This window comes from Equus caballus, chromosome X, assembly GCF_041296265.1.
Source record: "Equus caballus isolate H_3958 breed thoroughbred chromosome X, TB-T2T, whole genome shotgun sequence".
NCBI lineage: Eukaryota > Metazoa > Chordata > Mammalia > Perissodactyla > Equidae > Equus > Equus caballus.
Window position 1 is genome coordinate 124,459,114 of NC_091715.1, and position 25,748 is coordinate 124,484,861.

General features: G+C 51.6%; 1 protein-coding gene across 15 annotated transcripts in view; it reads left to right on the forward strand.

Annotated features, from left to right (window-relative positions):
• The first annotated feature begins 13,404 nt into the window (after positions 1 to 13,404).
• Positions 13,405 to 25,748, forward strand: part of BCORL1 (BCL6 corepressor like 1) — a 60,332-nt gene continuing 47,988 nt past the window's right edge. For 3 of the 15 annotated variants that reach the window (XM_023634232.2, XM_023634238.2, XM_070258548.1), the window contains exons 1-2: positions 14,117 to 14,467; positions 14,814 to 14,893. The gene's annotated coding sequence lies outside the window, so the exon portion shown is untranslated. Of the gene's footprint in view, positions 13,533 to 14,040; positions 14,468 to 14,813; positions 14,926 to 15,708; positions 16,021 to 17,504; positions 17,553 to 25,748 lie in introns of those variants that run through there. The other 12 variants (XM_070258546.1, XM_023634235.2, XM_023634239.2 and 9 more) reach the window with 12 other exon arrangements.

Here is a 25,748-nt window from a genome sequence, read left to right on the forward strand (position 1 = left end):
TATCAGTATAAGACCACTTCTTGGAAAGTGAACAGATGTTACATGGTGCCAAGTAACTGGCCTTTTGAAAGCTGAATCTCCAAACCTAAACATTTGAAGTGTCGACAGCCAATGTCACAACTGGTTTGGCTGATTTTTTTTTTTCACTGCCCTGACTTTTTAAGCAGCCACAGCCCTACGTGTAGAAACAGTGGACATTCAAGCTGAAAGGGCCCGCTGAGATGCGCTGGTAAAAGTCTCTTCATTTTACAGATGAGAAGGTCCAAAGTCAGATGGGAGCAGAGATGTCAGTCCTGCATTCTCGCTGCTTGGAGCATACACATGTATGATACATGTTTGCATGCAGACACCTGCCTAGACCTGCACGCATGGCTGCTGACATGCATAGACATGGGTGCATCCCCAAAACATGTGCCACCCCTACCCCTGGGCACACCCTCCCCCCAACACCCACCTAGGAAATGAGGAGAGCCCCACCCCCATGTGGCTGCTGATCAGGGAAGGGAGGGCCTGGGTCACAGGGCGGGCCTGGGCAGCCCTTGCCAGAGAGCGAGGGGGACTGAGAAGCCTACAGGTTTGCAGCTGTCATTTAACGTGCTCGGCTCGCCCAGCTCCCCTCGGCTCTCCTCCGTCTGCAGAGGGCGAGGAGAGGAGACATTCCGGGCTCATTCCAGCGAGCCGTGTGCACGCTGCAGGCGTGGTATGTGAGTAAGCGGCGCGCTTCCAGCTGCTGCCTTACACTTCGAGGGCTGTCAGGCAACCCCCTCCCCCAAACAAAACTCGTTACCCACCTCTGGCCTCTCTTCCCGTGGGCATGACTAAGGCAACCAGGACCGGGGCAAGCCCTTCTCAAAAGGAGAGAAATGATGGCTTTTGCTCCACCTCTCCCGCCCGTCTTTTCCTAGGGGATCTCCTCTCTCAGACCCACCTCTAACTGGAAGCTGGGGCAGACTTAAGCCCCGCCCGCCTCTGGTAGCCCCGTTACAGCGTGCTCGTTTAACACTCCTGTGGATAGTTTGCACCCTAATCATTGGTGCCTACTCTTTTTTCCTCATCAGGGTCCACTCTCCCACCTCCACCCCGCTTAACGTGAGCCTCCCTTCCTTGCCTCGTAGAGGGCTTTATAGCTTTCAAAGCACTTTCCCGTACGTGTCTGATTTTACCTTTATCACAACCCGGTAAGGCAAGTCTTCGTAGCTTCATTTTACACACCAGGAGACTGCAGCTCAGAGAAGATAAGCAAGCTGCCCAAGGTCACACAGCTAATACATGGGGATGGGGCAGCCACAACCTCCATCTTTGACTGCAAAGTTCACATTTTGCCCATTCTGCCCCCTAATGCCCAGATTGTATCCAGCTCCCTAAAGGGAGGGAACTGCCTTTCTGCTTCTTTTGTACCTCCAGGGGACCTGATGTAGGGTTGGCTCTGTACACAATGGGTATTCCGAGGCTTGGGTAGGCAGAAGGACAGACAGATGATACAACCAGCCAGTGAATCCTGGAAGCTCGAGTAGGGGAGAGGCACTTGCAGACTAACGGTGTTGTGTACCACCAGAGGCTTTCTAGCAGCCCCCACCCCTTATGTGTCTTCTCGGGCCCACCTTGCTGAGAGAGAGCAGTGCCAAGGCCAGAGAGAGCATCCCAACGACATAGACTCCGGCTCTCCCCTCCCCCTCTCCTTTGGCGCTTCGGAGTGTTCAGAGCTCATGAATACAGCTAATATTGGAACTAGTCGCATACTAGTCAGAGAGGGGCTGTTGTCTGGATCCTTCTTTGCAAGGATGGACTGTGCCAAAAGAATGCCCCGAGGCACCAGCCCATTCTCGGCTGGCTCGAAGAGAGGGCGCCCCTCTACCCTTTTATGAGCCTCAGCTGATTTCCCTTGAGGGCGGCTCCACTCGGCAGCCCCCCCCATCGGACTCCCTCACTGTACCTGGGCCCCGCCCCGACTGTCCTCAGGGGCGGGGCCAGCCCTAGGGCAAGCTGGGGCAGGAAGTGGTTGCAATTACACACTCCCGCCCCGCACTGGCTGCCACTGCCAGGCGACAATGCTAACTAGGGCGGCCCCAAACGTCAGGGTAGAGGCTGGAAGAGGGCTCGGCGGGCCGGGGGCTCTTGGGCTGGAATGAAGCTTCTTTCCTGAAGGAAGGGAGTTTCCAAGGCTGGGAGAGGCTGGAAGCCTCAACTGACTGCTAGTCACATCCAGGGTCGTGGGTCTCAGTCCTCACCTCAGCATGGCAGCCACTCAGCACCATCATCTCTTTTTAACCTGGCCTCTAGCTAAAAGCAGCTTTTCCCTGCTGTTTCGGCCCCTGCTCCAATTGCCAGGACAGACAGCCCTGACTCCTCCCACCAGGGGAGGACAGGATTTGAACCTCTACTGCTGCAAACCAGTCAGAGCACAGTGACTTTATACCCCCCCATTCCTCCCTAGTTTCTTGAGCATTTCCATCTGGGGCCAGCTCTGGGCCAGGTGGAGGGTGTGGCTGGTGTGGCCACAGCCAAGGGCTAAGTACCATGTACAGAGAGATGGAGGAGTTTGAGGATGTTGGGCTGAGATGACTTCAGAACTCTCTGGGGTAGGCTTTCACTGAAAGCATCTTTAGATCAGAAAATTGGGGCTACATTAGAGGAAAGGAGGTAGAAGCGGGCTTAGTGAAGAGACTGGTGGAATGAAGGAGATATGGGAGTAGGGAGGGCATGGGGATGAATGAAGTAGTTAGGTTAAGAAAAAAAGGCCCACAAAGCCGGTGGATACAATGGGGGCTCCTCTTTGCCCTTCACTAGCATCTTCTCCTGCAAACCCTAGGTTCCTCCAGTATGTCCGCCCCCTGCCAAGCCTGCAGTCAGTGGTTGCCTCTTCAGCTTCAGAACCCCATTTCACATCCTACTAAAATCTTCACAGCACCCTCTTTTCCTCATTCTACTGAAACTGCTCTCCTTCTCCAAGGCCAGGCCTGCCCAATCCACTGAGGTGGGTTGGGGCTCACACTGGGGCTTCCAAAAGAGGAAGGTCTCCCCTCCCCATCCTGCCCATCCTGGCGGGAGCCAAAGGCTTTGAGGCCCAGCTTGGGGGGCCACTCATCAGCAGCTCTTTTCCCCAAGGTTCCAGGTTCCCGTGAGACTGGGAAGCTGAGTCATAGGCAACTTGAGGCTCCACAGACAGCACGGCAAGAGAAGGAGGGGAGAAAAAAAGAAAAAGGTGCAAAAAGAAAAACCCACCATGCTGTCTGTTACCAGGGGGCAGGACGGACTCTTAGCTCACCTTGGTCTTGCTTCACTCACAGATGGAGAGTCAGAGGACTGTCTTTGAATATGAAAGATGACGACAGGACACAGGATCAAATAAAGGAGTAGGGATGGAAGTGTTTTGTAAACCATGAGTCCTATACAGATATAAGGGATTACTAATATTATTACTATGCATTACAAATTTTCATTTTATTTCCATGGATCTGGTTTATTCAATACTCTCTTTAACAGAGAAGCATGACACAGCCAGGTTAGCCCTGGAGCTTTTGAGGCCCTGAGTGAAGCATCATGTGTGTGTGAGACAGAGACAGAGAGGGAGGGAAATGGGAGGGAATGACTGAGTGGGACCCCTTCCCTCAACATTTGTACCCTGGCAAAATGGGGTTATAATGAGCATGGAGAGACTTGGAGGGGAGAGGGCCTCACAAATCACATGGCCAGAGAGGTCTAGGAGATGAGTCTTGTTCATCTCTGTATCTTCAATACCAGAACAAGTCCTCAATGTCTGCTCATTGAATGACTGATGGAACGAAGTGAGGGAGGGCCACTCCAATCCTTCTGCCTCCTCTGCTGCCACGACAGTGCTGAGTACGTGCAGATGAGTCTCAGCTCCTTTCAGCTGCAGGAGTCACATCCTACCAGTCCAATCCCCAAGTGCTGGTGTGTCCCTGCAAAACTGTGGCAGCAAAGCACTGTACCCCTGATCTCTCTGCCACAAGAGGCCTGATGTTCAGAGGCCCAGCCCACAGCCGCAGCCACTAGCACCACACACGTCACCACTATTTGATTCTTCACAGGGCCCTCCGGGCTCTTGCAAAGCCTGAGGAGCATCCTGAACATCAGTCAACAAACAAATGGGGTCATGGATGGGGAAGCACTTTGTGACCTGCAAAGCCCCAAATAAATGTAAGGGATTATTGCATTGCATTGCAAAAAGAGCTTTCTGATTCTTTGAGGGTTGAGGTTATTTGGATTTTGGCAAACAGGAGTCTACTGCATTATAAAACGTGTATGTGTGTGTGTGGGGGGGGGTGTCTGCACACGTGCATGTTCAGTGATAAGGCTCATAGATAGAATCTTACCTGACCAAATGGCACAGACAGAGAGTCACTTAGACCATGCAAAGCCAAGCTTGGTAAGTTGACAGGCATCCCCTGGCCCTCTGTCTGTTCCAATATGCTTTCATGTAGGTGTCCTCAGATCCCCCCGCAACACCATGCCTCTTTAAGTCCCTCTGACTTGAGCTCAGTAGAACAAAGCACACAGTGAGCTTGCGGAAATCAACTTTTGAGACTCGCAGGCTCTGAGGACTTTGCCTGGGAGAAGTCTTCAGGCAGAGGAAAACATGGTCTGTGTAGGTCCTGGTGGGGCACTGCAGACCCATGCCAACTGCCCTGCATCCTCTGTCCCCGCAGAGCAGCTCCACAAGGCCTCCATAACAACCTCCAGACCAAGAAGAAGGCTCTCTTCCAGTCAGTCATTCAATCAGCAAACATGTTTTGAGTGCTTTCCCATCAGTGCCAGGCCTTCTGCTAGGCCCTGGGGCTACCAAAATGAAGAAGCCCTCATGGATCATTTCACCTCTCACCTCTCAAGCGACATGTTTTGTGGTCTCTTTTCCCCTTCCAGGCTCTTCCTGATGTTCATTTTACTCTGCTGAGCCAAGCCAGGACTAATGGTTTTGAATCCAAAGTGGTTGTTCGCTCTCTGGCGGGGCAACCAGGGACCCCTTTGGAGAGGACAGTGCTCAGAACATCAAATAGGGCTCTCAGACATGGGGCGCAGGTATCACAAACCTCCAGAGGAGATGCAAACCTGATTCCCCCCTCCCTCTTTTTTGTCCACACCCTTGAAAACTCACGAGAAAAATCATGCGATCAGCCTTGTGTTGGAATAGCATTCTCACCTTGAGTTCTGGCAGAGAAGACACTTTGGGGCTGGAAAGCCTCTCTGGTAAGTCTAGCTTAGGCGTCACATTTCGGGGGCACTTAAAGGGCTATCTTATTGGTCCCAGTGTATGGTCATGTGCGTCCTTGGTGGGGAAACTCTAGTTAGTACACTAGAACATTCAGGCAGAATGACTTCCTGGATTTGGGGATTTTCTAATTTACTGAAGGTTAACCTCCAACTTCTTTCTTGTTTAGCTTCTTGGTCTGGAAAATCTTTCTAACATGCACGAACCCTCTTTCTACATTGTCAGTAGAGTCTACTGAGCAACTTGGTGGAACCTCTCTTTGGTGACTGGGTGTCTTGCAGGGATTTGCAATCAGTGGATCCCAGATGGGGTCCCTGAGCCCATAAAAGCCTGGGAGAGAGTCTATGAATTAGGTCTGTATTTCGTAAAGTCTAGTGAAACATACCCACCAGAGGCTGCAGAGCGTAACTACAACATCAAGTGTTTTTGGCTTTGGCTGGAATTAAATGACCTCAGTGTGGCTACCTTGGGCAGATCTGAAGTTCTGCTGCAGTTTTATATGTATCTGATACATTTTTAAATGGCGAATTATTACTTGAAAATCTATTCTGTTTAAGTGGATAAGTAGTTTGAACACAGAGGGTTAAGAGCACCGACTCTGGAAACAGACTGCCTGGATTCAGATTCCGACTTCAAAACTTACTAGCTGGGAACCAATAAACACATTGTGGTATATCCATACAATAGAATATTATTCAGCCATAAACAAGAATGTAGTACTGGGGCCAGCCCAGTGGTGCAGTGGTTAAATTTGCACGTGCTGCTTTGGCGGCCCGGGGTTCACCAGTTCGGATCCAGGGTGCGGACCTATGTACCGCTTGTCAAGCCATGCTATGGCAGGCATCCCACATGTAAAATAGAGGAAGATGGGCACGGATGTTAGCTCAGGGCCAATCTTCCTCAGCAAAAAGAGGAGGATTGGTGGCAAATGTTCGCTCAGGGCTAGTCTTCCTCAGAAAAAAAAAAAAGAATGTAGTACTGATACATGCTACAATGCAGATGACCCTTGAGAACATTACGCTAAGTGAAAGAAGCCAGACACAAAAGCTACATGTTATATGATGTCACTTAAATGAAATATTCAGAATAGATAAATCCATAGACACAGAAAGTGGATAGGTGTTTGCCATAGACTGAGGAGAAGGGGAAAAAAGGGAGCGACTGCTTAACAGATACAGAATTTCATTTTGGGGTGATGAAAACATTTTGGAAGGAGCTAGAGGTGGTGACTGCACAACGTTGTGAATGTACTAAAAGTCACTGAATTGTACACTCAAAAATGGTTAATTTATGTCATGTGACTATGACCTCAACTAAAAAAACTAAAAAAAGCTGGGCAACTTTGGGCAAGTTACAGAACCTCTCTGTACTTCAATTTCTTCATCTGTGAATGAGGAAAGTAATAGTATTTACCTTATGGGGTTGTTCTGAGTATTAAATGAGTTACTATTTGTAAAATCCTTAGAACAGTGTCTGGCACATACTAAGTGACGTATAACTGTGTGTTAAATGGGGTCCATGAGGGGGGCTGGCCCCGTGGCCGAGTGGTTAAGTTCGCGCGCTCTGCTGCAGGCGGCCCAGTGTTTCGTTGGTTCGAATCCTGGGCGCGGACATGACACTGCTCATCAAACCACGCTGAGGCAGCGTCCCACATGCCACAACTAGAAGGACCCACAACGAAGAATATACAACTATGTACCGGGGGGGCTTTGGGGAGAAAAAGGAAAAAATAAAATCTTTAAAAAAAAAAATGGGGTCCATGAGGGAAAGAAATGATAAGACCCTCGGTATTGAAAAGTTTGGGGATCTCTGGTGAAGATGAAAATAGAAAAAGTGCTCAATGTCTTTCAAAGTGTAGTCCAAGAGTCCTCTGGTTCCAAATTCCCAGTAGAGATTGTTAGAAATTCAGAGTGTGAGGCCCCAGCCCAGGCCTATTCAGTAAGGCCCTGGGTGGGAGGGTGCGTTGGAATCTGAATTTTAACAAGCCCCCACCCCAGCGATCTTATGTATATCAAAGTTTGCAAAAATTTGGTGTGAGAGTTTAGACTGAATGTGTACGAAAGGCAGAATACTGGCTCCCTGGATTTTTTTAAAAAATCAAAATCCCAGGTCTCAACTTGTTTTTTAATCATCTTGTAACTTTCTTCCCAAAATGGACAATTCTTCCTCTGGAGTCCTTGCAGTTTAATGAGCAAGAACAGACACACAAGAATACATATAAACACACACGCCCGAAATAAGAATGGTATCTTTACCGAGTTATCTATAGCAGCAAAACTATGTGCTTACTCTATTCTGCTAACGTCGGAAAACGCTATGCTGGGCTGCGTGCAGGACGGAGTAAAACGTGGCCTTGCCCTCCGGATACTTACAAATTCTAAGCGAGAAGATGGCTACTGAAAAGGCTGGGGTGTCGTGTGAGTGGTTGATTTGAGTGTGGTGCGTGTGAGGAATGGGGAGTTGGGAAATGGCAGGTGGGGAGTACTTAAGGCGACTCATGCTGTCAATCAATCCCGAAGTATTCATGGAGTGCTGGCTGCTCAAACGCTGCTGGGCACTGTGGGGAATGCCGCCTTCTATGACCAGGTGCCTGCCCTCAGAACTAAAGCACAGAGCACAGAAAAGGACTAAGTGCTAAGCAGTACTGACCTATGGGGCCAAGAGTTCAGAGGCAAAAGCGTTTGGAGAAAGCTTTGTGGAGGTGTGGCTTGAAGCATTTGGCCAGGTGGAGGAGAGCTCAAGCGGAGGCACACGGATAGAAGCGAGAATGGTATGTGTGGGTTCAGCAGGGCACTTCAGTCCCGTGCCAACCTCCCTAAGCCTTCACAGAATCATCACCGCAGCCAGAGGAACGCAATGGTCCAGGAACTGGAATCTGGTGAGTACCCACTGCACGTGGGCCACTGAACGAGGTGCTAGTCTTGGTATTTTCAGCTGCTTTGGGGAAAGAGGTAATCGTTTTACTGAAAGGTCTACTAATTTTTATGCCATTCCCCTTGCCAAATACACACCTCTCTTTTTCTTTATGCTCAGGTTGTGGCTTTTATTCCTGGGCTTGAATTAAGCAGGTGCTCCCAAGTTCTGAACTCCTTAAAAAGTCCTCATGCTTTTTAAGAAAACTTCTATGGGGTGTCTATTAGGTTCCAGGCACAGTTCAAAGAGTAATATCCAAGATCTCATTTGACCCTTGGAACAGTTTCAGGAGGTATTTATTAGCCCCCATTTTATAAATGAGGAAACTGAGGCTCAGAGAGAAGTTAAGTGTCTAAAGTGATATCGCAGGGCCGGCCCCGTGTCTGAGTGGTTAAGTTTGCGCGCTCCGCTGCAGCAGCCCAGGGTTCGGATCCTGGGCGTGGACATGGCACTGCTCGTCAGGTCACGTTGAGGCAGCATCCCACATGTCACAACTGGAAGGACCCACAACTAAGATATACGGTTGTGTGCGGGGGGTGGGGGGGGGGTTGGGGAGATAAAGCAGAAAAAGAAAAAAAAAGATTGGCAACGGTTGTTAGCTCAGGTGCCAACCTCTAAAAAAAAAATAAAGTGATATCACTAGGAAGTGGCGGAGCCAGGATTCAGACCATGTCTGTCTAACTTCAGAGACTGTGTGTGTACCCGCTAAATGGGAAGAGAAAGACTAGAAGAGACCAAGACTTAGAACTGAATCTTTAACTAGCAAGAAGGGAAGCCAGGTCTGGGCCTCAGTTTCCCCACTATAAAATAAGGAGGTTGGATTAGATCATCCATTCATTCATTCATTTAACAAACACTTGGAGAGGGCCTACTGCGTACCAAGGTGGGGGATGTTGGGAGGAGAAGGAGGCTGAGATACACAGATGAGAAATACTGGGTCCCTTCAACCACAGAAGTGAAAATCGAGTTGGCGAGACAGATGGGCAGAGCGTAGAAGTGCTGAATAAAGGGACAAGCTCAGTGCGGTGGGGTGGGGGTGCCCCAGAGGAGCAGTTAACTTCCAGGGGGCGGGAGTGGGGTCAGGGAAGGTGGCAGGAAAGGGCCAGTGTGAGTAATGGTCCAGCGGCATTTCAACAGGCTGAGAAGGGCACAGAAAAAGCTGAGGGAGCAGTCAAGAAAGTGCTTGTCTTGTCCAAGGAATGGCAAAAGGGCCAGTTTGGTGAGAACAGAGGCCTTGTGAGGGAGATGGAAGGAAAGGAGGCTGAAACCAGGTCTGGGAGGGCCCTGAAAGCTAGGTGAAGGCTCATGGACTTGACTTTGTCAGCAGTGGGCAGCCACGACCAGTTTTTCAGGAGGGCGGATGATTTCTTAGAGTTCCTCCCACCTCTAACACTGTCTGTTTGATTAAGAACCTTGTTAAGTGCCTAGGAGTCTTGGGGAAGGGGAGGAGTCTTGACCTGGAGAGGCCTCTGGGGTGATTTTAGCCCCCTTCCTCATTTCCCCCCTTTGGCTATAAAATCCAGAAAGGTTGTTGGTTGTTTACAGAGTTAAGTTTAACCAGACATACTGTCTCCCCATTTAGACCTGGGGCTCTGAGAGGGCAGAGACCAGGCCTTCCTTAGCATGCAGTGGGTGGCTGGAATGCATCTCCAGCAGCAACCTGCTACAATAGGGTTTGTGCCTTGGAGATTTACGAATAGCGAATAGGGGCAATGAATTTTCCCCCGTGGCCCCTCCCAGAACATAAAGGGAAACACTAGAGAGCATATAGTGCATGTAACTCACAGTCAGCCTTGCTGACTTTACCAGCCCCACTCTTTTCCCACGTTTGCAAGGCTCCTTCTGTACGTCAATCTCCCCTGGTCTACGTTTTTTTTTTAAGATTTTATTTTTCCTTTTTCTCCCCAAAGCCCCCCAGTACATAGTTGTATATATTTTAGTTGTGGGTCCTTCCAGTTGTGGTACGTGGGATGCCGCCTCAGCATGTCCCGATGAGCGGTGCCATGTCTGCGCCCAGGATCTGAACCCGTGAAACCCTGGGCCGCCGAAGCAGAGCACGTGAACTTAACCACTCGGCCACGGGGCCAGAGCCCCCTCGTCCACTTTTGACTGGGACGACTTACAATGAGCCCTCTGGCAGGCCTGAGACCCTAAGTTCCAGATCTGACTGCACCTCCAACTGACTGGAGCGCGGAGGATGAAAGGACGACCAGAAGCTGCAAATGTGCTTCACTCTGAAACTCTAAAGATCTAAACCACTGGGATTGTTGTTATTGTTGTTGTTGTTGTAGGGCTTGGCTGTTTTACCAGAGAGACAAGGCCTCTGATTGCAGAACAAGGCAGAAAATGGAAGCAATTATCCTATGGCTTTAGTCAAAGGTTGGTTTGGGGCCTAAATTACCCTGGACCCCCAAATGCCCTGTTTTATCTGGTAAGCTTCAGGAGGGCAGGACACTGTCTGGTGTTATCTCTGGGTCCCCATGCTACACCTAGGGAGGCTGGTGATGCCAATACTGATAATAATAACTTTTATATGAGTCCAGTAGTTTACAGCATACAAAATTCTTTCCCATCCATTATCTCATTTGATGCTCAGGGATGTCCAGGACATCCTGGACAGGGAGGGAGGTAGGACAGGTGCATTGATTTTCATATTTTAGAGTGGAGGGGAAGACCCAAAACACAGTACCTGGCATCAGGCTGACACTACTCAAATGTGAGAGCTTGCCTGAGGTCCCACTGCTAGCTATCGACAAGACAGGGCTAGGATCTGGTTCCTAAAATGCCCCAAACAATCTTCTTTCCTTTACATCAAGCTGCCTCTCAGAGAGTCCAGGCCCAGGCCAGTGGATGTTATTGATGGGAGAAACAATTAGAAAAAAAATCTGCCTGAAAAGGAATATTTTGGCATTAAATGGAGGCACTGTATCATACTGAAAAGAACTCTGGATGTGGAGTCAGGACCACTGGGGTTGAGTCCTGGCTCAGGAACTCACTAGCCATGTGACTTGAGTGAGCCACTTATAGACATTCATAGACTCAGTTTCCTCAATTACAAAATCGAGAGTTGTAGTGAGAAACAAATGAAATAACACAAGTGAAAGGGTTTTGTAAACACTCTGATGTTGTACAAAGGTAAGGTATTATTATTATGATTATGGTATGGTTCTAGTCTCAAATAAAATAATCATTAATATCTACATTCTTTACAAGGTTTCCCACAGCTCTCCCCACCCTGCTCCTTGGTTTCCCATCATGTCCTGTAGGGCAGGAAGCGTGGCCCCCAACAGGAAAGGGCTCAGAGAAGCTAGAGCTTCAGCCAGGAAATACCCATCTTGCCCCAACCTTCGTTTCGCCAGATAAATGATGCAGCCAAATGGTGAGACACAGACGAGTGGGAACGGAGGTGTCCAGAATCCATTTAAGCCTCGAACCAAGGAGCAAAGTAGCCCTAAGGCCCTAAAAGCTTTAAGAGAAGTGGAGATTTAGTAATTACCAGATTAATTTAAATCAGTGAAGACAGCCAACTTAAATCAAAGCAGAATTGGTGGGGCCTGCATTATCAAGCCCAATAGAGGCCATCCCCCCTTAGTAATGCATTTTGAGTTTATTTATTGATTAGCTTAAACAAATCATTCCCAAATCTTCACTTTCCCTTAGTGCAACTCAGGCCAAACATTTTTTAAGGTGTGTGTGGGGTGCAAGGCAGGATGGGAGTGACCAACTAAAACAGCTGGCAAAGAGGTTCCCAAAGCAGAGTAAAATGGCAAGCGTTATGTCCACATTGCTGGCAACAGATTTTGAGCTTGGTGAGGACAAGCAAGAGGGGTTGTAGAACACCAGGCCTCAGACAACAGCAAAGCTACTGCAGCCTTAGAGGCTTGCCCTCCTCCACAATACTCACACGCATCCTTCAAACCAGGTGAGGGAGACACACCAGGCAAGTCTCAACTGCCATCTCTAAAGTCCTTCCAAAGGAGAGAAGACACCCCAGAGCTTAGAGATGGAACCTCTGGGCCTAGGACAAAGGATGGGGGGTGGGGAGGAGAAGGAGGAAGACATTAATCCGGCAGGGCTTCCTTCCATTCCAAATGACCTTCTGGCTTCCTTAGTATAGATAAATATATAATAAATAATATCAATATATCTGCACATAAAGATTTTTTTCAAATTCCTGCTATTCATTTCACATTCCGTTTACAAAGCCCTGAACCCTCCAGGAACTGCTGGGCACCTCCCCTAATACCGTCTAGGCTGAGACGATGCCTTTGAAGTTCCCACCACGGGCTCAGGGTTGGAGCCGCTAAGAAACACCCTGACACTAAAAGCAAGTCTGCCAGCAGTTTCAGCCCCTTCGCAAGCTGGTCTCCTCCTCAGAGTTAATGTAAAGTCATCCGAGTTCCAATGTGGACCACAGGCTTCTCAGCCCTTCAGTCCCGGAGATGGCCTGGGATGTAAACACGTACGAGGATTTATTCCTTTGGCCAGGCGAGGAGTCGTTAGGGTAAAGGGTAAGGGTCAAGGGGCTCGGTTTGGTGACTAAGGAGCCCGGAAAAAGCGGGCACAAGCAGAGTTTTCTTCGAGCCTGGTTTCGGCCCGAGTCGTGCGGGCTTCCCCCTTTACAGACCTTTCATCCCCCTCCTGCTCCTTCCTCCCTCGGGCCTCTCGCTCCCCACCCCCCCCAAACCCCAGACGCCTCCACGCCCAGGCCGGGGGCTGCCGTTTGAGGGCGGCCCGGGAGGTTGCAGCCCGGGAGGTTGCCACGAAGGGTGGGCCGCCCGGGAGACGCGGGGCGAGGCAGCGAGCCCCGGCATTTTCCCTTCCCCAGCACCTGTCCCACTTCGGCGCAGGGGCTGGGGCTGCTGCCCGAGGGCGGCCTCGGTGCCCGGGCGCGAGAGCCGTGCACCGAGGTCGCCCGGGTTAGGGAAGTGGGGGGCCAGGAGAGAGGCGGGGCGTCCGGTGGGGGCGCCCCACCCCCGCCTTGCAAGACCCTATGCCCCCCACTACACCGAGGCTAAACGGAGAGAGTCACACATAAAGCACGAGCGAAAACGCTCACTCTCCGACCCGAGCAGCGTTGCTCGCCCCCCCCCTTCCTGGAGCCGGGGGCTAGCCGGGGAAGGTGGCTCCGTTCTTCCCCCGCGGCCAGTGCGGGGTCTGCGGCTGCCCGGCGAGGTTCCGGCTTCCCCGGGGCTGGCAGGGGGAGCCCCGAGAACTGCAGGCCCGCCCCCCTTCCTCCTCCTCCTTCCCCTCCTCCCCCACGTGTCCTCCCGGAGCCCAGCGGCCTGATCCCAGCACCCCCTGCCACCTCCCTCCTCCTCCCGCTGCGCCCGCTTTCCCGGCGGCGTGGAGAAGAGCAAAGTTGCGACAGTGGCCGGGGGGCTTTGCCCAGGTGAAGGGGGCGCCGTGGGCGGGGCGGGGGACAGCGCGGCCCTGCGGTGGGGGCGGAGGAAAGATAAAGAAACTTGCTTTCTGCGCCCCCCACCCCGCGCGGGTTCGGATCTTGCGTGGACCAAGCCCTCGTGGCGAGACGCGGCAAAGCCGCCGGGACCGAGGCCGGCACCGGGATCCGGACCCGTACCGCGCGCCTGGGCCGGCTCGGCGGGCGCAGGCAGCGGGCCAGGCCGGCACCCAGGCAAGGGCGGAGTGGGTGGCCGTACACCGGACCGAACCGGGGACTCCGGTGGCCTGGGCGCGGGCCGAACCCGGACCGGGCCGAGTTGGGTGGCGAAGTAGGACGTGGATTCGGGGGCGGGGCGCGGCGGGAGGGGGAAGCCAGGCCCTGCCGGACTGGCCTGTGCGTGGGGGCGGGGGGCGAGTTCGGGGCACTTGCTGGGCTCGGGACCGAGCGGTAGGGCGGGGCGGCGCTAGGGGCTGGGCCGGACCCGCGGGGAGAGGGCGAGGGGAGGGGGAGCCGGGGGTGGAGTAGGGGCGTGGAGTTGCGAGCGGGGTCTGGCCTCGGCCGGGGGCGAAGGTAGATCGGCGGGGCCGCCAGCGGAGGGAGGGAGGCCGGCGGCAGCGCGGCGGCGGCGAAGGCCAGCTTCCGCGGAGTTTGTGCCTGGGCTTCCCGGGCTCCGGCCGCCTCACGCGCACAAATGGGGCTAGGGGACTGACTGGTAAGCAACTGCGAGTGTTAGACGGTGTTCGGCGGCGATTCCGGGAAAAGCGAGGAAAGACACCGTCTGCAATTATGCGGCACCCCCCACCCACCTCTTAGCATCTGGATTCTGCTCTCAGGGGGCCGCGGACCCTCCCCGCCGCAACCCTTTCACTCTGCAGCACTCCCAACGCCTACCCCGCTTCCTCGGCCATCTGACTCTCCTAGGGGTATGTGTTTGGGGGTGGACGACGGCGGGGGGGGGGCTATAATTTCCCTCCCGCGGAGGCAGCCTAGTCCGTATCTTATTCTTACATGGAGCGTCGCTTCAAGTCGCGTGGACATTGGGGTTTAGATAATCTATCCCCCACTACCGCCCCCCAAGTGATTTGATGGCTTTTAAGGAAAGGGACGAATCCCTGGATTTCCACGCCTGGGATGAGGTTTGAGGATTGGGATTCACCCCCAGTTCACTTCCACTACCAACCCCTCTCCCCTTGTGAGCCATTTCCACGGGGATCCGAACTTGGAGGGGGGAGAACGGGAGTATTAATGTGCTTCTCTATCTCTACACAGGGTCGGCGTGGCCAAGGACGGCTAGTCTCGGAGGGAAAGTAGCCACCAGTCCAACTCAGGTCGCCCCCATTATTACTTCGGTGAGGGGGGCAACGCTAAGAACGGGATACTGGTGGGTAGGGGCCTTGTATGAGGGAGGGGGCTGGGTAGTCGTCCCTGGAAGGACTCCGTTTCTTGGCGGGGAGGGAGACTCGAGCCCTGGCTTCAGGGGAGGGGTTCCGGGGAGGGAGATGGGGGGGTGGCGACGACGGGGGGGGCGGGAAGAAGGGGGGAGTCACGCCCTGCCAGCATGGGGAGCCTCCCTCAGGCCCCTGGGAGAGGGGGACTGAATGCGTCTGGTCTGTGCTGCCCGGCAGGGAAGATCTGGGGTCTCCGGGTTTGCACACTAGATTGGGCACCAGTGGCCTGAGAAAGTCAGGTCGGGGCATAAGGTGGAGAGCGTTGGAAGAAAGAGAGAAACCCCTGGCCGTGGCGCACTAATCTTTTCCCTTCCTCAACCTCCCCCTACGAGGGGCGTCGAGGGGAGGGGGCGTGGGGCTCTTGCAGCCCCTCGGATTGAGCGCCTCCGCCTCTCCTGGGAGTCTAGCTTTTTGCCTGGCTTGCTGCAGCCACCGCTGCCTCCCTCTCCGGAATCCGCTCGGTCCTCGCAGCGATCCCCTCCTCCTCCCCTCCCCTCCCAGTGTCACCGGGGCTGCTTGGCTCTGCCCCCTTCGCCGCCGCTTGCTCCCTGCTTTCGTCCCTCCCTCTCGCTCGCTCCCTCCCTTCTCCTCCTCCTCCCCATTCCTCCCCCCGGGTAGGCGGCATTCTGGGAGTTGTAGTCCCATGGAGCGGGGGCTGGCGCCGCCCGCGGACCCGGCCGGACTCCACTTCCCGTCGAGCCCTGCGACCGGCACCCACTCCACCAGGCTTCGCTCGCACACACAGACACACACACACACCGCTCTCCCCCTCACTCTTTCGCTCGCCGCGGCTGCTGCCAGTGTGTGGCTCTGTCTCTCCTCCGCTTTGCTGAGCCCTCCCTTCTTCCTCTCAGTTCCTAGAGTCCGACCGCCGCCGCCGCCGAGAGAGAGGAGAAGGAGGTCGGTGGCGATAAGGGGCGGAGGGGGGCATCAGATCGGGGCAGTATTAGGCGGGTGGCGGCTCAGAGGGGGTAAGAGGGAGCCCGGGTGGCGGCCTGAACCTCCCCGCGGAGCCGACCCGGGAACAGGTGCGTCTTTTTTTTCTCTCCCCCAACCCCTCCACCCCTTTTGACTCCCCGGCTTTCTCGTATCCCCCCACCCGCTTCTTTCTATCTTAAGCCTTTCCGCAACCCTGTCCCTTCTTCGCCCCGCGGCTGTTCTGCTTGCCCCCCGGGGGCGCCGTCCTCTTCGTGTCCCCGGACGTAGCGCTCCCTGGAGCTCGCTCTGTCCTCGCCCCTCCCTTCGGGACAGCTCCCCTCCACTTCCCACCTTCGTACCCCATCCCTGCCCTACCCTACCCCCTCCTCACCCCCTTCTCCCTTAGCCAGGTGAGACTTGTTCGCCACCATCCGAGAGAGTCTTCTTCCTGGCTGGGCGGGGGTCTCCATGGAAACGGGGGTCGGGTTGATCCTGGGGGGGTGACCATCGGAATTACCCCACTCCTCAGCAAGGGAGGTGGAGGCTACGGTCTTGTTAACTACCTGGCCCCAACCCCCTGATCGAAGGATCCGACGATTCGAAGGGAGGCTGGCCAGCAGGGCAGGGCGAGAAAGGGCTTGTTTTTTTTGGGGGGGGGGCTGTCCGTGATGAAGTCTTGAAGAGACTGGGAGAAAATACCCTCCAACCTCAGAGAGGAGGTGCGACGGGTGCTCTTCAGGGCTGCTCTCTCGCCGGTGTTGGGGTGCGGGAGCCGTAGGGTAAGGGGTACCCCTAGGTGGCGGCGGGGCCTGGGTTCGGGAGTGGGAGTGCTGTGATGGGGGCAGGGGCAATTACCCGAGTCCCTGGAAAAAAGGCGGGGGATGACTTCGGAGCACCCTGGCTCCGCTGCCCTCGCTCTAGGGGCGGGGGCCGCCGGGCCGGGCACGGCGGGGAGGGGGCTTAAATTGGAGAATGAGATCGGGGGCAATTCATACTAGCCCCGGCAAGCTGGGGGGAGATCCGGCGTGCAAGCTCTCCACCCGCTTCGCGCCAGGCCTGGAGGCAAGGGGTCTGAGAGCGAAGCCGAGGACTGGAAGGAGGGAGGCTCCGGTTACGGGGCCGGGTTTCGGGATCGGGGGCTATCCCCCAGCCCTTGGAAAAGGAGGGAGAGGGATGGCCGCGAACCCCAGGGCTCCCCCACCCCGGGTCCTAAGGGGCGTGAGGAACGGACAGCAGGCCCAGCGGAGCTGGTTTCGAGCAGATCGCGGCTGGGGCGTGGGGGGCCTTAGTGGTGGGCTTCGGGGGGAGCAGTCCGGCGGCGGGGCGGGCGGGCGGGGCGTGGGGCTCCGGCGGGCGGCGGGGCGGGGCCGGGGCGGCGCTGCTGCCGCCGCCGCCGCTGCCGCTGCTGCTCCTGCTGGGGCCGCCGCAGCCGTTGCTGCCGCCGCCGCCGCCGCCGCTTCTGGGCGGGGAACGGAGGCCAAAGGGAGTCCCGTGCCGGGGCAGAGGGCGCAGGCGGCGCGCGGTGGGGAGGGGGCCGTCCTGGGGGCGGGGGAAGGCGGGGGGTGGAGCCCTCGACGGGGGGCGGTACAAGCCCGGACGACGACGACGGAGAGCTCCGGGGCCCGGGTGCATGGAGGACGAGGTGCTGGGAGGAGGAAGGGGGGGTGGGTCCCGCGACGGGCCTCGTGGGCTTGACTCCTCGAGGTTCTGCTTCGGGACAGAACCCTGCAGGGGCACCCAGAGGCCCCGGAAGGGACAGGGAGGTGAACTGGACGGTGGAGGGGGCTCTCCTCGCCGGGGTCCCGCCGAGAGGAAGGCTGGGCCGGAGGGACGTCCGGGGCAAGGCTGGGAGGAGCCGGCCGCACCTCGGCTGGGGATTTCGCGTTATGGAGGTGCGGGAGACTGTTGTAGGGAAAGATGTGGTCGAGGGAAAGGCGGGAGGGAAGCACACTGCAAACCCGGGAGGCCAACAGCACAGGCGGGTGGGGGTGCCCTTCTGTTCCGCCCGCACCTCCCCCTTCGCCCAGTGAAAGCACTCTGTTTTTGTTTTATTGTTTTGAAATGTTCAGTGTTGGCTGTATGAAGCTGTCGACGTGGTGATACTTATTCATTCTTGGTGTCTCTTAGAGTAGACAGTAAGGACAGGCGTCCCTTGGCGAGGACACGTCTAGCCCAGGGTTTAGGGGCTCTTTACGCAGTGTGGGAAGGGGGTCCGGTCACTTCGTGTGACAGCTGAATACTCTCAAGACAGTTTGGAGGTCCTCCCCGTGGCACAGAGGTGGAGTATAATTGCAGCAATCTTTGGTGAGACTTCTGGGGGTGCAGTTGTAGGTTAGCTACCCTGGGTAGCCCCATGGTTCTTTTAACTTAGAAAGCCATTTCTCAGAGTCCCACGGCTGAAACGTTTTTTGAAAATGAATGGAGGGATGTATTTGGAGTTGGGAGTGGATTAGGTTGGTCATAAAATTCCAAGGTTGGAAGGGACTTTAAAGGTCATCTAATTCTCGGTTTACCTGTCCTGTCCTTGAGTGTTGGGATAGAGGGAGCTTATTTTTGGGGAGAGACTGTAGGCGGCACAGTGGAGCAGAGTTTAGGGGTCCTCGGATTGGGTAGTGATGTCACCATGTGGTACTGAAGAGGACAGCATGTAGGAAAGACATTTGGGGGATTCCACTGGGATCAGATGGGGTAACCCAATCCCAAGAATCATCCAGAGGCTCCAAATAGAAGCAAAAGTTTGGGAGAGGAACCTGTGAAATTTTGAGGGAGAAGCAGTTACTAGGAAAGACTGGGGGAGCTAGGAGGAGCAGGGGGCTTGGTGACTCAAGAGAACCTGAAGGGTGGTAGAGTTTAGGAGGGCCGTAGCAGTTTGACTAAGCCATGTGGATATTGATAGGCAGACTCATCTTCTGATCGGGCAACTGAGGCGGCTGCCCTTGGGGTGGCTGTGGGGCAGAAGAGCACAGGCTGTGGGGCACAAATTGATTTTAAGAGGGCTGGCCCTGTTACCAACTTTGCAGCAATGGTAGGTAGGTTTCTTTCTGTTCTGGCTCTGAGAAGTCATTGATGGAGGAAGGGGAGGGAACTCTAATGTCTGGGTTAAGGAGGACTAGTTCTTAGAATAGGCCATAAGGAAAAGATGGCAAATTCTTGGGATAGGGCAGAGGAAAGCTAAGTTACTGGTAAGCTCTGCTTTTGGAGTCTGCATTGGACAGAGTGGAGGGGAGTTCCAGAAGAAATGGTGGCTGCACCAAGGGCACTGGTAGATCTGACTATTTTGGTTTACCAGGAGAGGGAGGGAGGAAGGGAGGATCTCTTTCTTTCTTTTTTTTTTTTTTTTTGAGGAAGATTAGCCCTGAGCTAACTGCTGCCAATCCTCCTCTTTTTGCTGAGGAAGACTGGCCCTGAGCTAACATCGTGCCCATCTTCCTCTACTTTTGTATGTGGGACGCCTACCACAGCATGGCATGCCAAGTGGTGCCATGTCCGCACCTGGGATCCAAACCCATGAACCCCTGGCCACTGAAGTGGAACGTGTGAACTTAACCTCTGTGCCACCAGGCCGCCCTGAGGATCTCTTTCTTTCTCAGTGCCATAGGCTTTCTTGGGAAGCAAACGGGTTTCCTCCAGGGGTCTCTTTGCTTTATTCATGCTCCAGTTCACTACATAGGAAAGAAATGTTTAGCACAGATGGCAGAGGATCTCATGACATAGTGAGTCTGGATTCTGGGCTTTAGAGAGGGGCTTGTTTTAGGAGAACAAAATTGTGGAGGAATAGGACTTAAATGCTATAAAGAAGAAAGGCAAAAAGGGAAGTCAGGATGGGGGTGGTTGGGCAGTGAAGGGGGCAGAAAGGTGAACATCACTGGGCCTGTGTTAGGGCCAACTAAGGAAAAAGTGGAACCTTGAAAACTCCAGGGTAATGTTTTCCAAAGTAAAGTTCGGAGAACCTTTAAGACTCTTTACACTTTCATGCTAGAATCACTAAGGTTGGGGCAAGAGAGAAGGAGGATCTTGGGCAAAAATAGGGTTGGGAGAAACTGGCATTTAGGAAGAAATATAAATATATTTACCCGTAAGGAAATAGAGAACTTAGAGATAGTATATAGGGTAAAAAATGCAGAATGTGAGAGAAAGAGGGTGGAATAACGAGCCAAAGGAGGAAGCCGTTTACTCAGATGTCATCTGGAGCTGGTGTGGGGAGGGTAAAAACTTGCCTTTGATAGTCTCTGCCCTAGGAGGGCCCAGGAAGCAGAGGTTAGCTGGGATCCAGGGCTTATAAGTCTAAGCAATAATTAGAAAATCTAGACTTAAGTGTGGATACCAAATGGGGGAAGGAATTCACAGTTCTAAATAGATGGCCTCGGAAGAAGGAGAAAGTGGGAATACACCAGTTTTTCCAGTCTGGTTGTGGGAGGAATCCTAGATATAGGGAGGTGAATGATGGAAATTCCAGAGCAAACAGGATAAAGAACAGTGGCCTGAGAGCCTTGGGCCAGAATTGGAGGGTGTGGTGGGGGTGTGGAGGAGAGGCGCTAATCAGGAGTTGGACATCTGGAGTGGTTCATTGATTCTGGGCTGAGCTAAGTTGAAGATGGAATAGAATGGCTACAGTGAGTAGAGAGCTGTTTGCTGGTGTCCGCCGGCATCTGGGGTTGAGAGAGGAGGAGTTCGTGGTTGAGTTGGGTGGGAAAGTGAGCACTAGAGGGGAACAGAGAAAACGCTGGGGAAAGTGGGAATCGTTGAGGTAAAATAGGCAAGAAAGGGGAGCAGCCCCTGATGATTACGAAAGGGGAAAGCAAGACCCTAGACCTTTGTGTTTTCAAAAAGAAAGGACATTTCTGAATGCTCCAGTTCCAGGCAGGTGTGAGTCTGTGCTTGCCAGGAGCTTTAGCATCAGGATGGCCAAAGAGGGAGGTAATAAGAAGCAATCTACCTTTCAGCCACTAGGATGCTAGTACAGAATTTTATATAATCTCACATACAAACTAGGCTTTATTAATGCCAGTTTTTGAATCATCATCCTTAAAATCATGTAGAAACTGTTCTTTTTCTAAATCATACACTTTCCCACTGTTTATAACTTAAAAGCAGTCTTTTATGATGAAAACTTTCTTTGGTGAACTGAAGTTGAATTCTGATCAAGAGTGAAATTAACTATGTTTCTATCCCCGTAATTCAAATATGCTGTTCTGTTTCCCGCTTTTTTTTTTTTAAGCAGAAGCTATCCTTTCCCCATAAAACATTAAAAAATGGATAATTGTTTAAAAAGTGGCTGCAGGCTGCAGGTCAAGGTCATATTTCCCTGGTCAGTGAATTGTGATGAATTTGAAGAGTGATGATTTATTGTTTGTAAACTAGTCATTTTCAGCTTTATTCCTGAGAGTGTGTGAGGCAGGGAGTGCCTTTGCTTGGATTTTAAGAAGACCTTAAGCTAAGTGTCTGTGAAGAATCCGGAGTACTGGGGGGCAGGCAAAGCTTTGTTTTTCGGGTTTCTTTACCCACTGTCTGCTAAGAAACAAAATTGGTTACCTCATTGCTAAGGTATGCCTAGAAATCTTAGTGTTAGTGCCATTTAAGGGTACAGTTGAGTTTTGTTATAATGCTGGTGTCTGGGGACGAGGAGAACAAGCAAATTTTCGCTTTACCCAGTTCTGTAGAGAAGTGCGCTCTGCGTGACTCTCGTTCCGGGGATGAGTCGATGCACTCTGTCCCTGGGTCTATGAGATGATTAGGTATCTTATTATGACGAGACTCTCCTCGCTTTAACTTGATTGTACCAGGCACAGGTTAGTATTGAGCAGTGGTTCTGGAACTTCAGCATGCATCAGAATTACCTGGAGGGCTTTGGAGACATCCTATGGCCTGAGGGTGGAGTCCTGGCTCTTCTACTTCCTAGCTGTGTGGCAGGAAGCAAGTCACTTAACTCTCTTGAGCCTCAGTTTTCTCATCTATAAAATGGAGATGATCACCCGAATCTCACAGGGCTATGAGGATTACACAAGATGATGTCTTATATAGACCATAGCAGCAGGTCCATAGCAGGTACCCAATAAATGGCATCTATGAGTACAATCTAGTTTTTCTTATTCAGTTGTGTCCTGTGACATTACCTTTTATATCACACTATGGTAAACATGGTGGCAGAGTGAAAACCATCAATGGCTACTGAGCACTCCCCTTATATCTTGATTCTCTGTGCTCTTTCTCCATATTCCTGTTGTATCAGTACATATTTAGCATTTACAGGGTAGTAGGAAGAGATCGCTTGGCTCATCACTGCATTATTGCATCCACCTTTGAGGTGGAAGTAGCAGCTTCTTTAACAGCTGTGGTGTAACACTGCTCAATATTTCAGGGCAGGAACTGAAGAGTATATATCCAGTGGAAACTTCAGGGGACATTTTGGGCCATGCTTAAAAATGACCCAAGCCTAGTTTACTTGGGTGGCATTTTAAAAAGCCATTGCTTCCTGAAAAGGGCTGCTGTGTTTCATTATGACTGATCGGGCTTTCCAGCTGTCTCTGACAGCTGGAAGTTCTACAAAAGGTGGTAGATAAAGCCCAAGTCTGGTGTGGCTCTACGACAAGGATGTTCATCAGCAATTGGATGGGAGAGAATAACGTCTCAAGTAGCTCAGGTATCCCCAAACCAAACTTCTGAGCAGAGGAAAATGATGTGCTGTAAAACAGAATCCCTCTCTGCAGCCAGAGTGGACTTTGATGCCAGCAATCAGCTATGCCAATATAGGGAGAGAGTGATAGCAGGCCAGCTCAACACAGTAGATCAGTTAACAAATTAATAACTTCTGTTTGACTTTGGAAATGCATTATTATTCTCTACCTGCCCCCCTCCCCAGCAGATTTACCTTCCTATTTATATTCTGCTTAGGCAAATATTAAAATGAGTTGTTCCCTGAACACGTATCTACTGTATGTGGTAGAAGGCAGTCCGTAAGTCAACTGGGTTTAAAAATTAGCTGTGGCTAAACCACACTCAGATAATTGGAAGTTGGTTTTATTGTTTTGCCCTGGTCCAATTTTAATTTATTTCTGTGATTGTCTTTATTGTGGAAGTAAGGAAAAGAAAGAAGAGAGAGTTTATGAGAGAGCAGGGAAGTAAAGGGATCCCAGACTCAGTGCTTTTTACACGGCGTTCTGTGTTTCCCTATGATGTAGAAAGGATTTCAGTTTTTCCCAGTAGTTTAGTAAGTATTTATTGAGTGTATATTATATGCCTTGTATCATGCCAGACACTATTGGGAAGGGTTATTAAAAGCAGTAGAAAATATTCTTTCTAGCCTTAAGGAACCTATAGACTGGTCGCAGGTTGAGACAATACTGAGAGTTTGAATTTCTGAGAGCTAATAGTGTATTAGTGTGTGTGAGTAATTACTTAGAATGAGTAATATGTATAAGATGAGTTGAACCCATAGTCTGGGGTGAGAGAATAGAAAAAATAGCCTGATAATGGCCTCTTCAAATATTTGCGTAAGATGTCGAGGAGACTTGAAAAAAAAAGGCCAAAGTTTGGTGAGGAGGAATCCTCTTTAGATGAAAAATTGCATATCTTGAATTCCATATCACGAATGTGGAAATGGAGATGTCTGAGGGCCACTGTCACAGTCCATGGCAGGGAGGACACAGAAGCATCACAAAAGGGATTCAAGTCTCGGATTACAATGATTCAACTTTGGAGTGTGAAAGACACACCAGATATTCACATGGTCCTGCTGATGACGAAGACTGAGGATAGCCAACTCTTATTTTCGATCTAGTAGAAGTGAGAAGTGCTCAAAGATGACCCTAGTTACTTAGGGTGACATGTTGAGGTGGCTTTGTATTTGAAAAGGACTGATTAATTGCATGATGAGTGCTTAGGTTTTCTAGATATCTCTGACACCTAGAAGTTGCACAAAATCTTGTAGCTAGATCCTAGGTCTAGTATAAAGCTATGATGAGGTGTTTTCCTTAAATGGAGTAAAATTTCCTTACAGCAGGAAATGGAAGTGCATACTATTTGAATAATAGGAAAAAAGTATCATGGCAGTAGGTAGAAAAGCTGAAACGATCTGGTGGTATGAAAATGTAAGTGAGAGATGAAAACTTTTGCTTTTGCCTACTTCATTTTTAGAATCGATTACCTTTGGTCCTTTCAAGTTATTCTCAATTTTAAGCAGGGACTAGTTTATTCCTATTTTGCAGATGACATAGTAAATGGACATAGTGGGATGTCTGAGACGGCGGAGAAATGGGGGCTGAAAATGCTCTCCAGGTCCCCCCCCCAAGTTTTGGCTGTGGCTCCTAGAGTATGTCACTCTTGAGGGGTGTTGCTGCTGTGTGATTAGCTGACTCTGAATGGGTGTGGATAGTTTTTAAACATCGAATTGACTCTGAATGGATGAGGATTCAGCACTAGTGAGGAGATTGGATGGTAATACTCACCAGAGAGCTCCAGGGGGATCGCGAGCCCTGGCCACTCCATTGAGATGAATGGCTAGCCTCCCAAGGTGGCCACTTTGGAGGTAACTACATTGGAGTAAGCTCTCGTGTGTTTAACAGATAGTTAACATTCCTTCGTATCCAGTCTCATAAATGTTTATAGGCAAGGTTTTTAAACACGGAGGTACCCAAGGAGTCTGTGAAGGTGTCCATGCTAGAGCCGTGTGCAGGCAACTACTTAGCCTTCTCGGTAAATACAAGAATTGGGGGCCAGCCCCATGGCCGAGTGGTCAAGTTCGCACGCTCTGCTTTGGTGTCCCAGGGTTTTGCCGATTCCGATCCTGGGCGCGGACATGGCACTGTGGCTCATCAGGCCACGCTGAGGCGGCGTCCCACATGTCACAACTAGAAGAACCCACAACTAAATATACAACTATGTACTGGGGCAATTTGGGGAGAAAAAGCAGAAAAAAACCCAAAGAAGATTGGTGACGGTTGTTAGCTCTGGTGCCAATCTAAAAAAAAAAAAAATTAATGTATCTGGGAACAGGGTGCAATGTTCCTTATAAAACTGATCCTTTAGGGTAGAACCAGTGGAAATATTTGGATAGAAAAAAAAAACCCAGGGGAACTAGAAAGTGCTAGAATAGATTTAGTCAGGCAGAAGGTTAGGATGTACAGTGCAAAGGGCCTCTTCCTCCTTTCAGTTGCCCAGCAGATTATTTCCAGTTGATTTTGTGTGTGTGTATGTTTGTGTGTGGTGGTAGAGGAAGCTGTTTTGCGTGGAGGGAAGCAAAGTAAAGTGACTGGGGCATGTATAAGGGACTCTTGAGTATCAGGGAATGACATTTGGTTAATGGGAGGGAAAGATGAGGGAATATAGATATTGGGGGGAAAGCCTGGGAAAATATTGGAATACCCTTGTATGAGGAATTATTGAGTTAGAACAATCTACATCGGAAGAACTTCCTCATGAGAGGGTGAGGTTTGGGATATGTGGTTAAGTCGGGAAAACAGGAATGTTAGTCTCCTGTTGAATACACATGGAAGAAGGCAGAGCAACAAGCAGGATAAGATCTGTGGTAGGGGTTCCCTTTCTAAAGTCAGGTAAAGTTATCCTTGTTGGGTATGTGTACACTGTCCACTTTCCTGTTGAAACAATGATTTTGAGATGTTTGACCTCTCTCTAAAGGTACTCCAGTGACTGGGTAGAAGTCATGGCCTTTCACTTTTAGCCCTAGGATCTCAATGTCAGTGGTCCCTTGGATCTCCTTGGAGGTGTCTTAGATGCTGCTTCTCCGAAAGTGGGGGAATGCCATGGCTTCTCCTTTGTTTCTGTGAAGTTTGAATGTCTCTGTCTTATGGGAGCTTCACGCAGAGCTCTGAATTTTTATTGG